Source organism: Lathyrus oleraceus, chromosome 4 (assembly GCF_024323335.1).
Source record: "Lathyrus oleraceus cultivar Zhongwan6 chromosome 4, CAAS_Psat_ZW6_1.0, whole genome shotgun sequence".
In the NCBI taxonomy this organism is placed as follows: domain Eukaryota; kingdom Viridiplantae; phylum Streptophyta; class Magnoliopsida; order Fabales; family Fabaceae; genus Lathyrus; species Lathyrus oleraceus.
In genome coordinates, this window is record NC_066582.1 from 144,128,703 (window position 1) to 144,144,721 (window position 16,019).

Consider the following 16,019-nt stretch of genomic DNA (forward strand, 5'->3'; position numbering starts at 1 on the left):
CCAAGGAAACTTCTAATCTCAACAACAGACTTAGGAGCTTCCCACTGAGATACAACTTCAATCTTCGTAGGATCCACAGAAATACCACCACTCAAAATCACATGTCCAAGAAAACTTACTTCACTCAACAAAAACTCACATTTAGAGAGTTTAGCAAACAACTTCCTCTCTTTCAACACCGATAACACAACCTTCAAATGCTCGACATGATCCTCTTTACTCTTGGAATAAATCAATATATCATCGATGAACACAACAACAAACTTATCTAGATAATCATGAAAAATTCTATTCATATACTCCATAAATACACCAGGTGCATTAGTCACACCAAAAGGCATCACGGGGTACTCGTAGTGACCATACCTTGTCCGAAAAGCAGTCTTTTGAATATCCTCAGCCTTTACACAAATCTGATGATACCCAGACCTCAAATCAATCTTGCTAAACACACAAGCTCCAACCAGCTGATCCATCAGATCGTCAATCCTCGGAAGTGGATACTTATTCTTAATCGTCACTTTTTTCAGTTGTCTATAATCAACACATAATCTCATAGAACCTTCTTTCTTCTTGACCAACAGAACAGGTGCACCCCACGGCGACACACTAGGACGAATAAACCTCTTCTCAAGTAAGTCTTCAAGTTGACCCTTCAACTCTTTCAACTCAGAAGCAGACATTCTATAGGGAGCCGTCGATACAAGACTAGTTCCAGGAACTAAATCAATCGAAAACTCAACCTCACGTTCCGGTGGTAAATCACTTATATCTTCAGGAAATACCTCCGCAAACTCACAAACTATTGGCAATTCTTCAATCGTCCTCTTCTCACGAATCTCTAAAGTTGCCAACAACATAAACAACTCGGCACCACCTTGCACCGATTCATCCACTTGCTTAGCAGACACAAACTAATCTTCCTTCGCACCAACCTCAGGAAAAATAACCGTCTTCTCAAAACAGTTGATACACACCCGATTAAATTCTAACCAATTCATACCCAAAATCACGTCAAGTTGCTCTAAAGGAAGACAAACTAAATCAATTCCAAAATCCCTACCAAAGATAATCAACGGACACTTCAGACACACATAGGAAGTGGAAACAGAACCCATAACAGGTGTATCAATAACCATACTTCTAAGCATATCAGATAATATAAGATTCAGTCTCTTAGCACAATCCAAAGAAATGAAAGAATGTGTTGCACCGGTATCAATAATGGCAGTCAAAGGTGTACCATTAATAAAGCACGTACCTTGGATTAGTTTATCATCGGTAGTGGCCTCCGCACCAGACAATGCAAACACCTTTCCCTTCGCTTGCTCCTTCTTTGGCTTATCACATTTGGTACTAATGTGACCTTTCTCACCATAATTGAAACAAGTCACGCTCGAACCAACTCCACAATTGTTTGCTCTGTGACCACTCTTGCCACACTTGAAACACGTCGCAGAATCCTTACTACAATCAACAACATGATGACCTTCAACGCCACAGTTGAAACACTTAAGTGGAGTGGAAGATCCTCCCCCACTTGGCTTCTTTCCAAAACCAACTTGTCTCCTCTTGTCAGCATACAGTTTCCCACGATCCTGGTTTTTCCCCTTCAAACTCTTGTAGAAAGAGGCACTTTCCCTACTATCCTCATGATAAATCCGACTCTTGTTAACCAACTCCGCAAAACGAGTAATCTGTTGGTACCCAATGACCTTCTTGATATCATGTCTCAAGCCATTCACGAACTTCAAGCATTTAGATCTCTCAGCATTAACAGTATTGTAATGAGGACAATACTTGATAAGCTCCTGAAATCTAGTAACATATTCAGCAACAGTACCATTTCCTTGCTTCAATTCAAGGAACTCCACCTCTTTCTTCCCACGACAATCTTCTGGAAAATAGTTCTCCAAGAAGACATCACAGAAAAGAGCCCAAGTAACCTCAATGTTGTCTTCTTCAAACCTCTGAAGAGTGTTATTCCACCAATCTTCAGCTTCCTTCTCAAGCATATGAGTACCCTAACGACTATTGACCAACTGGTCGACCATGCTCTGATACCACTATTGTAACACCCCTTTTTCTACCCCAAAATACTTAACATATAATCAGAGTAAATACGCACGCATATAAATAAAAGGGCGTCACATTGACGTTTTCAAAAACTAAAAGCTTTCAAAAACCAACAACTTTCATCATCAATATACAATACACCTGGTCATTTAAAATAACACATTTCAATTATCATGAATATTCAAGAATATGCGTTCGCAGCGGAAAATAATGAATACTCATGTATTTCATAAAATGATCCATGTCCCATACCATGATCATCTCTCAATAATCTCCTCAAGATAAAATAAAACCATATCCAAAATATTTAGCACTATGGCATCTCAAACAGCAATTGCAATCAAACATGTTCACAAGTAATAACATAATACGTATCCAAATAAGATATGAGTTCAATTCTACTAATATACCCCGTGTTACATGACCAGAGCATTGACTCACTACCTAGTCTCCAAACTAGAATACGGAAGCTCTCCGGCTAAATCTCGAATGAGCTACCTTCCACTTACTTCAGCAATACTACTCCTGAGTATCTGCGCGATGCCCATATAAAGGCAACATTCAAACAAAAAAGGTGAGAATTCAAATCATTATGAAGAAGTATAATAAAGCACAATGATTAAATCAACAATTAAAGAAATTCATCACACTTCATATAACCATGTAAATAATATTAACCAACATTTATTTCACATGATTCAAACATCCATCAAAACTCAAGGAGTATAATATTAAAATCCAATACTATATTCCCAAATATACACACAACTACAATTATCACGTAATCACCTATTTTACCAAGTTATGTATCCAAGCATCACCAAATTCAATTACCATATCTCATACACACATCACAATCACATCAACGCATACATTCAATTTTCACATAACTCTAATGTGACTCAATGCAAGACATGTGACTTTATGCATGCGGTACCTCAATGTGAACCCAACGTTTCACCGCTTTCCGTTTCAATATCTAGAATCCAAACCACGCTTCCGATCTGGACAAGATCAAAGCCACTACGCCTATTTCCAATTAAGGATCAACGTCTGCTACGCCTATTTCCATTCAAGGATCAACGTCTAATACCATGTGAACCCATAGTTTCACCGCTTCCATTATGAAGCCGACCATACCATGAATGAATGTACAAATACCAATACATATGCAATTAAGATCATCTCTACCATCTTAATATTCCACATATCACCATAATTCAAATCTATGAATTATCCACCAATGGTACATATACACATTCATAACAATATATCATTCACAAATATAGGCTAATTATTAAATACGCACACTTAGATTTCATTCCAAAACGAATACAGCATTTAAAATCTCAAATTTTCACTTTTCAAACAGTGGTAACCGGTTAACGCTCGGTGGGTAACCGGTTAACCCAAAACAGAGCAAGTAACCGGTTAACGCTCGGTGGGTAACCGGTTAACGTAAAACAGAATCAACTTCCTGCGCATATTTTCAAGCAAGTAATCGGTTAACGCTCGGTGGGTAACCGGTTAACATAAAACAGAATGCAAAATATTCTGCATTTTTCATCGTTGGAGGACTTTCAGACCTCCGATTTCGATTCCGTAAAAAGCCAAACATTCAAAAAATTATGACTCATACAATACTCTAAGTATATAACATTAATTTACAGTTTTAACACAATCAAATCACCACAAATCGAGAATATTCATCAAGACCTAACAATTCCAAAACCATGCAATTTAAGGATTTCAACCTAAACATATTTCTACCCATTGCCCCAATTATACTAACCCATAATAATAAGGATTCTCCCCTTACCTCTTCAATTTTCTAGAAACCCTAACTCCTCTCTTGTTCTTCCCCTCTTCTCCTTACTTTTCCTCTTCTCTTTCTCTATTGTTGTCAAATGATCAAATGAATCCTAATTCTCACTCTCCTCACCTCTTATATACTAGTATTCTATTTGGGCTTAAAGCATGATACCTCTAATTTAATTAATAGGCCCAATAAGACCCTATATTATAATATCTCTATTTAATTCAAATGAATCAAACAACCTCAATATACACACCAAGTTAATTAATTCCATTATTCATTATATCTCATATCAACTAAATAATTAATTAACACACCAAATTAATTAATATAATTGATTATTATACTACCTAACAACCAATTAATTAATTAACACTCCAAATAAATAAAATAAAATATAGTAATACTAACATAAGAAATAATTACTAAAATTGGGTTGTTCCAATCAACACCCAACTTCCATTGATATTGACAAGACTTGATTGGATCAACCAAGAATCAAGGGTTTTTTGTGAGTCACGAGCATGGAGTCGGGTTAAGAACCATCCTAAAGGAGTGTACTAAGGATAAAAACCTGTAGATCATGTTCTAAAAAGTTCCGAGAGTCTCAATTCTATCTATTGGATATTACAGGTTAGGACGGCTGACTCATCAACCCATAATATTCTCAAGAGAAACTCGTTTGAGTGTAGTATCGCGTAACAACTGTTCTCAAGTCTACACTTGAACAGTCTCCGCATTACGTCCTAAATAGGCCAAGTTGGGTTAAATGTTCTACGGTCCTCAACTTCTCGGACCCCAAATTAGAGAAAGTAATTCCTAACCACAAATAACTTGTGTGACATTAATAGCTCCAAAAGGGTCTCCACTTAGTAGATGGGTCTCAAGCTAACCTTTTAAGGACTACTCCACACAAGTCAAACATGACTATACCATCCTTCTATCTTAATTGCACTCAAGTTTGCGTTAGAACTTATCTCACCACTCAGAGATCACAAAGCATAACAAGCAGATTATATCATACAAACAAATATACAAACATCAAATATACAATTATATACACATAAAAAATTAGGGTAAACCCACGGAAGACTACTACCAAGCAGAGTCGCCACTTAATTTTTGTAGCGGTAAATTCATGATCATTAAGCTATGGATAAACTTAACGTCAATAAAACCAGAGTCGCCACCGCGTTTTTATTGTTTACAATGGAAAAGGGAAAAGTACAAATAAAATCCAAAGACAAGAAGTTTTCAAATTAAAACTAGTAAAATTCCAGAGATTACAGGTAAAGGGGTTGGTTACACAGAGAGAAGGTGTTAGCATCCAAAGTGTCATAGATACTCCTATGGAGCCCTTTTTATGTGTGTATGTGTTTTGGTATAAAAATGATGTTTGCAATAGAGTATGGGGATGAGAAAAGAATTCATTAATTATATTTTTATGTTTTACAAGACCTTCGGACTTGTGCCTACGTACCAACATAAAATGAGGGATCAAAACCACGTAGTTCGTGGTATCAACTTCAAAGTGAGCTGATTGCTTTTAACAAAATTTTAAGTTTAAAAGAGGCACAAAAGGCCTACAAGAGTTTGAATGAGTGTTAGTTCTTTTTGTCTTTTGAAATTTTAAGTCAATATGATTAGATTCATTTACAAATTTGACTAAGGAAAAGAGTTTGAAAATGCAATGGCATATGTCCAAAGTTTCTAATTTGCAATAAAGTCTAAGTTTAGAAATCACAAGCAAATAATATTTTAAAAGGAGTGAGAGATTGGAAATTAAAGAAGTGGGAGGAGATGAAGAGACTAATCCTAAGCAAAATTTCTAAAAGTTAAGAGTTGAAAAGATTTGACCAATGGGATGCAATCCAATAGACAATAATGTTGTATAGAAACCCAAATTTCCCTTGGACTTTAGGATCAAGAAATATCAATACACAAATAGCAAGATGAAGAGCAAGGCATCAAATAAAGATAGCCACATCCAAGCAAGTAACTTCATAGTCTTCTTCATAATCTCCCATGTATCAAATGACATACTCATTAAATGGCTCAGAATAAGGCATTAGACACACGTTCAAAATAACATTTGCATCAAGACAATGTAGCAGATGAAGTCAAAAGGGATCTCAATACTTGCATCAAATGAAAGTTTACTTCACAAGCACTTGGTTTCAGAAATTTTGGCATTAGCCAAGTCCTTTTGCATAGGGAATGTTGCCTAGTCCTAAGTCCAAGTATGAGATCAAATCCAACAGTCCACAGAAATCTCTTTTAGAGTTTTTGTTGTTATTATGTACATTAAGGTCAAAAGACCACAAATACAAACAAAATACACAAACAAGTATATACAATCACAATACAATCACAAGATATGGCTCAAGTGAGCAAAGTGAAAATGGCATTAAAATAAACAAGTTAAATGGTATGAATAATGGAAAATGATAAAAGACTTGAATTTAAAGTGCATAAAAGTAAATGGCTTGAAATTAAAAGTTAGTCAAAATGTTAGTTGATTAGAAGTTAGTATTGTTTTTGCTTTTTATTGTTTAAGTCATCCTTTGGAGAACACTCAACCCTCTATTCACATGCATGGATCCTTGAACCAAGACATCTTCCAAAGGAAGGAAAAAAGGCCAAGTTTCCACACAATACCATGAAAAGGAGGGGGAAGGGGCTTACAATCTCACTTACTAGAAAGTCATGCTTTTGGGTCAAAATTTAGCGCTATGTTAAGCAATCGTGATTGGACTTAAGTATAAGTCACAACTATCTGAGGCCGCACAATAGAAATTTTAGTGTTAATGCATGTTATAAATATGGTATAATGAATCACACTCCTAAAACATACCATACTTAAAAGAAAATGGCAAAAGGGTGGACCTAATCTCATCCATACTTGTATTGGTTTATGAACCAATTAGCCTTAGGATATAGAGATGTCATTGGTCAATGGAATGGATGAGATAGAATGGGATTAAAGATGAAGAGGAAGGGGAAATGAAACAAACACAAATTGGTCATGGGAGGAATTTTATCAAATTAAAATCATTCAATCATTTTGGAAGATGAAATGTACATTTCATCAATCCTCTAAATCCAATGATTTTAATCCAACAAAAGTCAAATCAACCTTGACCAAGGCCCAAACAACATAGTCAAACTCAACAAGTCAACAAAAATAGCTCAACATAATTTATTCACAATTACACAATTAAAAATCAATTAAACATACATTAAATTAAATTATGGTTGATCAAAAACCTAAACCCTCTTCGAAACACCAAATAAATGGCCAAGAGATTTATCATAGGTCAAACAAGGTCAAAGGACCTTGGAGAAAAAAATTCATAATTTTTGGAAACTTAAAAGTATTTTTAAACAATTAAAAATATGCACAAAAACAATTAAATCATGAAAAATATTAATATTGATCCAAAGAAATTTTAATTCAGAAAATGAAAGAAACATATTTGAAATTTTTGGGTGAAAGTCCCATATTTTTTGGATCAATATTAAAATTAATATGAATTAATGAAAAATAAGGAAATTAAAATGAAAATCAGAAATTACAAAAAAACGTGGACCATCTGATCTCCCTCATTAATTGAGGTGGCAAATCAGATGGATCAGAGAGCGCTATCCATGTGTTCCCTAGTCAAATGTCCTACACGGGTGGTAATCACTTTAGACACTCAGGATTAAAACAATTTAAAAGGATCACGTGGTTCAGAAGCGTGCCAACACATCGCCGGAGCCAGAGCTCTGGTCTGCTTCTCCAATGGACCTCACCGAACTGGTCCACCTTCAACCATCACCAAAATAAAAAAGGAGGACATGAATTTAAGGCAAAAAAATGCTCAAGAGATCGAATCTGGCCTCGATTTTGTCTAACTCCAAGTATATAGAAAGATACAGGGAGTTGAATTTTGAGGATCATGATATGAGTTGCTTCGATTTGACCTCAAAGCAACTCAATCTTCTTGCCTACTTTGGTAGGACTTCAGACAACCAAAAATCAACAAGAATAATGGAGAATTGAGTGAGAATCGAAGAGATGAAAAATTCTGAAAATCACCTTCACTGCAGCTTCAAATTGACATGATCTTGCTCTCAATTATGCTTGGCCTTACTTCAGATGCTTGATGAAGTGGAAATGGATCAAGTAAAGGGATGTACTCTTGGAGTTTCAATCTCAAAAATAGTGGGAGATTCAAACTCGATTTTCAAAGAAAATCTTTAAGCTGATCCTTTGAATGTGAGGGTTTAGGGTTGCTGATTCAAAGCTTGCGCGCCAGGGTCCTTAATTCTGAGCAAGAGGACTTCTATTTATATCCAAGGAGATTGATAAATGCACACTTCCATTTTCTGCCAAAGTTGGAAATCTCACTTGCATGCTTGCATGGGCGTGTGATAGGCCCATAAAATGATGAACTTAGGTCCAAAATTGTGTGTAAGCAATGCTGAAATCATGTGGAAAGGCCATGCATTCGTGTATGAAAAGTGAACTTCAAATCTTCCAAATTGTCCTTCAACTTTATGCCATGCGCAAGTCATTCATTCTTTGTCCAAATGAGATGAATTTGGACTTTTTGGAAAGTTTAGATCAAAAGGAACAACTTTCATGTTGAACACTTTTCATTTGAAGCTTGGATCATGATAAAGTTTGAGGTGGAAGTTTGGAAAATCAAACATATCAAAAAAAATCTAAGTACCAAGCCATATGTTCACTTCTTCCACCTTGGATAACTTTTTCTATGGACTTCAAATGAGAAAGGTTCCTTCATCAAAGTTGTAGATATTCCAAACCCTTTAAATTAGGTCACAAATTTCACCTCATTTGGATTTAGCATGAAGGAGTTATGCATTTTAGAAGTTGAGGAAAATCACTTGTTCAATGGTATTTGCCCAAAATGACCTATAATGTTTCCTCTTATCACATGTATTTTCAAGTTGAATTTTCACTTTATCCAAACATAAAGGTTTAAGTAGACATGTTGAATTTGATCATGCAACTTAAATGGCTTTCATCTCATAAAAATTTAGTAAGTTATGTCCTTGGGAAGTTGACCTCCAAATTAGGGTTTAGACAAAATGACCTATAATCTTTCACCATAAAAAATGACTTTCCAAGCAAAAATAGATCTAGACCTCAACATGAAAGTTGTTTAGAATGTCATTTAGGGTAACTTTTATCTTGTAATAATTTTCATATGACAAAAATTTTAGGAGATAGGGTCTAAGGAACCCCAATTTTGATCAGTTAACTTCCTCTGGTCAACCACCATGAACCAACTTGCTATCTTGATACTCTCTTGACTTTTGGGACTCATGGAGGATCATATATGCATAAGATGATGAAATGTAGAGTATCACTTGAAATATTTGATCAATTGGTGAAGAAACTTGTTGAAGAAGTCACAAAAGATACCTAGATGAATTAGGGTTTCCAAGGCAAACCAACTCCAAACTCTTGATGATTTCTTGATCAAAATAACATGTGAAGATCATGGGGATCCATATATGATACTTAGAGTCAATGTAGACCAATTATTGACTGAGATCCTTGCAATGAGGGTCTTAAACCCTAGATATGAGCTTGATAGATCAAAGGTGAGCATGTGCACTACCTACAAAAGAGTTACACTATACAATGACATATTTTTGGTATTTTGGTTAGTAAAAATAAAGAAAAATGAAATATGATACAATCAAATGGTGCTTGGTGATCTCTCTAAATGCAAACCCAATGAATGAGGGGTAAGGAGGATGCCAATGTGTGATCCCAATGCTAATGGATATGATGAGAATAGCATGAGGGATCTTAGGGTCAAAATTGGGGTCTTACAGTACCTTCAATCAGAGAACGTAGTGTGTGAATTTTAGATGAACCTCAAATCGAGCATGCTATTGACAAAATGAATATCATGAAAATTAGTTGTTGTATTTAAAAACTTTGATTCAAAGAGACTTTCAAAAAGTATTATGACTTTAATGTGAAAAGACAACTTCAAAGTGATAATAATATTTTGAATAAGTTTAATGAAAAAATAATGAAACTAACCATATAAACAGCAAGTCCAATTTCGAAATGTATTTTGTTGGTCATAGTTGAAATGCAACTATATGGTTGGACTTGTACGTTTTGTTGATAGACAAGTCTGAAAATTATCCAGCTATTTGCCAAAATATAATGATGTAGACATATCCTTTATAGATGTAGATAATAATAATGGATCTTTATATAACATAGGAAAGCATATAGCTGAAAGAGGTAGTACAACTGTGCTATTGCTATAAACATGTCACCTTAAAACCATCAGTCAAGAAAACATGCTATGTAGCAATGACTGCAGTAGAAATTTTCACCATGACAACAATGCATTTTCTGAATGAAAGTAATATATTAAAATAATAGACCAATAAAGAAGATAGGTAGTATAGTGTAGCAACACTTGATACGTAAACAACTATAACGTGTTTAAGAAGGAATAACAAATAGATTATATTATATTCATTATATATCATTGTAATTGTAATGTCCCACTTTGTCAGTGTATTGCTACAATAGTTGTGCATCTTCGTAACTGATAAAACATATAAGATCAAGTGTGGAAAAGATTTCACTGTAAAACTAAACAACAAAATTAGTACTTTTGGATAAAGTTAGCATGAACTATATAAGTTAGCATGAAAACGAATGGTAAACCTTCTAATTTGGAACTGATACAATCCTTGTTCAAATTGTGACTATTATATGTAGTTAATAAGTGTTACCTTAATTATAGTGGTGAGACTTATTTTCAGGTGAAAATATTTTTATTGCATATAACAACTACACCTATATACTCGACAGTTAGAACTACAACACTAAATGATTATAACCAGATTTATTTTAAGCATGGTGTGTTGATGGACATAGCACCGGAAAACATGAATTATTTTTATCAACTTCAGTTAACGTATCAATGTATAGAAAGACAAAATAATTTGATAAATGATAGATTTCATTTGGCAAAAAAAGAAAAGTCATACCAAGTGAAATAAAGATTAATTGTTATAAGACATCCTTGATGGAAGTTCTAAATTAAACATGTCCATTAGAATAAGATAAGGTTACAAATTAACCATGCACCATATCCAAATGCTAGATCTGACAACATGAAGTAAAAAAATTAATTAAGTAGATAAAGTTGTGAAGGTTATGTATGGGTCCTATTTAACAAGAAAGGTTTGCATTACATCAAAATTGAAGCTTGTTGTACAAAAAAATGTGACAAAGGTAGCAGTTTCATTTTCTCTTGGCATGTTTGCCACTCTTGGCAGACTTTGTTCCAGATAGCTTTGGGGACAACATAGTCGAACTTCCTAGCTCCTCAAAATAACTTTCTTGGGACAACCTCTTACACGGGGTTTTGCTTGAATTAACATCGTCACTCGAGTTTTGAGAAGCAGTCATGTTAGACTGATTATGCTAAAAAAATTAGTTTGATATATTAGGAACGTAAATGGATTACTTAAAAAAAAAAGATTAAATGTGATATGAGTTATCAACAAACTTACTATGGGAACCCGAGTAGGAGTGACAAAGTCTTTGTCGGGAAGATCTATGTTAGAATCAATTTCGGTTGCTTTGATAATTGGAGAACTCACCATCTTTTTTGAAGTTTGCTGCATCAGAAAAAAATGGTAAGGACTAAAGTTTAAATCCAGTCATTGAAGTCAAGAATTAACCGTTTATAAAATAAAGTAATACCCCATGTTGAACCATGGTATCTTTGATCATTTGGATGATTTGTTTATCCTCTGAAAGCTTGACAATAGAAGATTGCTAAAAGTCTGGTTGGTACTTCACACAAAAACCGAATTCTTTGCCCAATAGATTATCTAGGTGTGCGGAATAGACTTGTGGATGGTCTTCATTGGTCTACCGATATTATTGGCAATAAATATCAGTGCAGAATATCAAAGCAGAATTATTGGCAATAAATATCAGTGCATAATTTTACTATAGGAAACATGTACTGTTGAATCAAAATATTCAATAGTAAATCATAATTTCCCAATAGAAAACTTCGGTGCAAAATAAGTGAAACAAAATATATCAATGATAGTTGCAGAATAACTTTCTTATTGTAGATTAAATGCATAACATACGCAGCATAGCCTGAGCATTGTATGGTCATTATAGTATCATTTAAAAAACTAACTTCTAAGTCTTTATCATAGAACAATCATAGTTATATGTTGAAAAAATGTAGAAAATTCATCTCGTAGAGTAAGTCATAGTTGGCCAAAATAAAATTGCATTATACAATCAGTGTAATGAAGAATCATTGATAAATGTCCAACATATATCTCTCAAATAACGAATAAGTGGTTTGAATAACCAGAATATTGAAAATTAAGTATTTTGCAGCATAGTCTGATCATTTTGTGGTCATTACACTATCATTGATAAGACAAACTTTGAAGAGTAAATTGTAGTCGACCAAAATAAAATTAAGTTGCAGACTCAGTGTATTGAAGTATCAGTCATAAGAAATAGACCATTCAATATTATTTGTGCTATGATTGAAAAATATAATTGTAGAATAATGATATATATAGCAGGATCAAATTTACTAAATTATGCAGCATAGCCTAAAAAAGTGGTATTGTACGTACCTTTTTCATTACTTCTCGTAAATCATGTGCAGATAAACCAACATACTGAATACACTCCTTGTCCCAAAACAAAACAAAATCTTGCCTTCATACTCAACCTCTATTTCAATTTTATACCTAGTTAAGTATGTATGTATAGAGGTAAAGTTATTCATGAAATATATAATTGTAGTTTGATTTAATTGAAACTAAAGTTTGATGATCTTACTTAGTGATGGGAGCAACTTTGTTTTCACAACAGGTACATATGAAAGGCACCCCCGGAGACTTATTAGTCCTCTTACAAGCTGGAAATTGCTCATAGTACCAACCAAACCGACTTGATTTGAACCTCTTAGTGGTTCTAAATGTGTTGCAAAAAGTTGACTATAAAGTAGCGTGATTAGAATATATATACGTATTACATATGCAGTTGAAAAGAAATTAGTGGAAGAGCATAAAACAAATAGACAATAGACATTACATGTTGAAGAGAATTTATGTCCCCAATAGTTTTGACGTCATTGGTATATGAGAATGAATGGTCTTCAGACGCTCCCTAAGATGCAGAACTTTGAGATAGTTGTTATGAAAGAATATTGGAGTGACCATTGTCTCCTAATCTATAAAAAAATAAAGCACTATATAGAATGAAAGTTGTGACAGGTTTATGAAATAAAATTAGTGCATAAGATTAACATACTTTTCTTTGAATGATGTGACCTATGGATGATCATAATCAATAAACAGTTTTGATCCAATGCAAGCATTAGAAATATAGATCTTTCCAGTGGCTGCGCCAAAGGAAAAAACCAGAAATTAAAACCATACAAAAGTTTAACATGCTTAAGGAAGAAAACAAACTTATAATATGAAGGCATACTTGAATTTTTTTGGCACATAACATGAGTGATAATGATGGTTTTGGGCCCCCCTGTTGTATTTTCATATGTGTGTGCCATAAATTGGTTGGCATATGTTTCCCATAATTTAAGATCAAGTTCTCTTCCACTTCAAATAAAATAGATACAAAAACTTAATGAACTAACTATAGAGAAATGAAACATGTTAAGCATTACAAGGTAGTGCTAAGACAATAATATCTCATCTGATAAAAGAATGTTGACGCATGCCTTTCGTCCACCCCTTGCAACTTGAGTCTTCAGTACTTGGTGGAGTACACCAATAACATCTGCATATCATTCAAAGGTATGATAAAGTCATTGCAAATTGAAAAAATTGAGGAATACATTACAAAATAAGGTTGATTAATGTACCGTATAAGCGGTTCACTTCAAAGTTCCCATGCAAGAAATCAACAATGGGTTTTAAATGGAACTGGTGCATTTGTATTTCCGGCATGTCTAACATGGTTACGGTGGTTCCTCTATGAAGAAATAGCTCCAACGGGCTATCACAGATTTTAAAAGCAAGATCATTGACAAGAGGGTCGCCATTATAAACCATATAGGTTTATTGTTCTTGTAGTTTGTTTCCACATCTCGAAATCCCGGTTCCGGATGACGACAAGGATTTTGTCCCCCTATTAGTTAATAAGAAACTTAGAATGGATATTCAGTGCAATGTTATTTCAATACGGCTGGGACAACAACAATGCATACCTTGGAATCTTGGATAACGCCTTCAAAGTGTTGTTGTCCATTCTGCTCCTTAACTATCCACAAATCAACCACGCGAATGGCGAGTTTCCAGACATTTTTATCTACCCTCAAATCACAAATCATAATAGGTGGTCTTGACATGGTGTGATGTTGTTCTGAAAAAACACATAATGCAAAAATAAGTAACTGGACATGCAGCTGAAAACGTTGGAATAGGTTGGAAAAACAATTTTGAAACATATAATGATGATTGTAGCTTATCATAGGTTGGAAAACCAGTTCTGAAACATTATAAAGTTGAGTGGGTTGTATTTGCAAAATTTCATTGCAGAATTCTTAATGTCGCCATTGTTGTTCAACCATCAAAGAAACCAAAGAAGAAAAGCAGTGTAACTATTTTTAAAAGAACAATAAACTTCAATGAAATTTTGTAGCTTTCACATTAAAAGGGAGAGTCAGAATGTGAAGAACATCATTCAAGTCTTCTACAACAAATTTTACTCCTAAATCTTACAACGTTCATGTCTATTTGAAGAACAAAATATAATATGCAGATTCTACATAACAGAAGTTTCAGTAAAGTCTGAGTAAATGAGCATCAGAAATCAACATTAGACAACTATGAACACTTCAAATCTTTCACATTTTTAAGAAAGAAGAATCATCAAGCAACATTACAAACTTAAGCAGAGTAAGAATATGAAACAATACAAATTTTAGTAGAAAGTTTGTATCTTTGACACAAACATTCAATTTGAAAAAGGGATAAATGTAAATCATATAGACTAACATAAATCTACAAACAAAAAAACTTATAATGAAAAACACATATACAATAAGACAATAAAAGGTTAAAACACATATCAAACAATACAAACTTTAGCAGAAAGACTGTAGCTTTCACACAAACACTGCATTTGAAAAACTATGAACAGGTTGGAAACATGATGTACCATAAATCAGTGATTACCTTCAAATGTGTAGCTCGAAATATGAATGAGTAGAGTGGATTAGATTGTTTTCTGAAACTTTGTTCTTAAGGTTTTCTTTGTTGTTGGAGGAATCGAGGAGAGAGGAAGTAGTATTACAAATGTGAAGAAAAGAGAGGGAAGATTGATAAAAGAGAAAGAAGTGAAAAACGGACTAATAGGAAAGAAGAAAGAAATAGACCAATAGAAAAGTGAAATCTGGCATCAAAAAGTTTTGTAGTTGAATCTATAAAATGGAATATATTATTTACTAAAAAGTCTTTTCATTAGGCATAATATTTTGTGTTAGTAAAGGGTAAATTTGGGTGATTGGTTCCATGTTTTAGGAATGGGTAGGTAGTTGATGTTATATATATATATATATATATATATATATATATATATATATATATATATATATATATATATATATATATATATATATATATATATATATATATATATATATATATATATATATATATATATATATATATATATATATATATATATATATATATATATATATATATATATATATATATGTATGTATTATTGTGAATTTGGTGTAAAATGTTGATTTGGTTGTTTTTGGATACAGATTGTTATTACGATCTGTAACCAAATGGGATTTGGGAAAATCCCATTTGATTACTATTTGTTGAATCGATAAGTTTTTCGATTGAAATTTTGGTGACCGAATGGGATTTGTGGAAAATCCCTTTCCTGTATGATGAAATTGGTGGTTTTGGAATATTGTAAATATTTGTTAATTTTAGAAAAATGTTCTTTTTGGAAAAGTATAAAAAACATTGGCAGTGCAAAATTATTTTTCTATAAATAATCATTTTACCATAAGAAAAACATTTTTTTAAACATCACTTTTTT

General features: G+C 33.4%; 1 long non-coding RNA gene across 2 annotated transcripts; it reads right to left on the reverse strand.

The window, feature by feature from the left end:
• Window positions 1-10,934: 10,934 nt before the first annotated feature.
• Window positions 10,935-15,291, reverse strand: LOC127135292 (uncharacterized). 2 transcript variants are annotated; one of them, XR_007808503.1, is made up of 11 exons: window positions 15,134-15,291; window positions 14,164-14,318; window positions 13,819-14,084; window positions 13,425-13,733; window positions 13,245-13,335; window positions 13,026-13,164; window positions 12,771-12,928; window positions 12,563-12,662; window positions 11,652-11,822; window positions 11,459-11,566; window positions 10,935-11,360 (listed from the first exon to the last, which is right to left on the reverse strand). It is a non-coding gene; the product is annotated as an uncharacterized LOC127135292 (long non-coding RNA). The 2 variants fall into 2 exon arrangements; XR_007808502.1 differs by having other exon boundaries at window positions 12,563-12,679.
• Window positions 15,292-16,019: the final 728 nt, after the last annotated feature.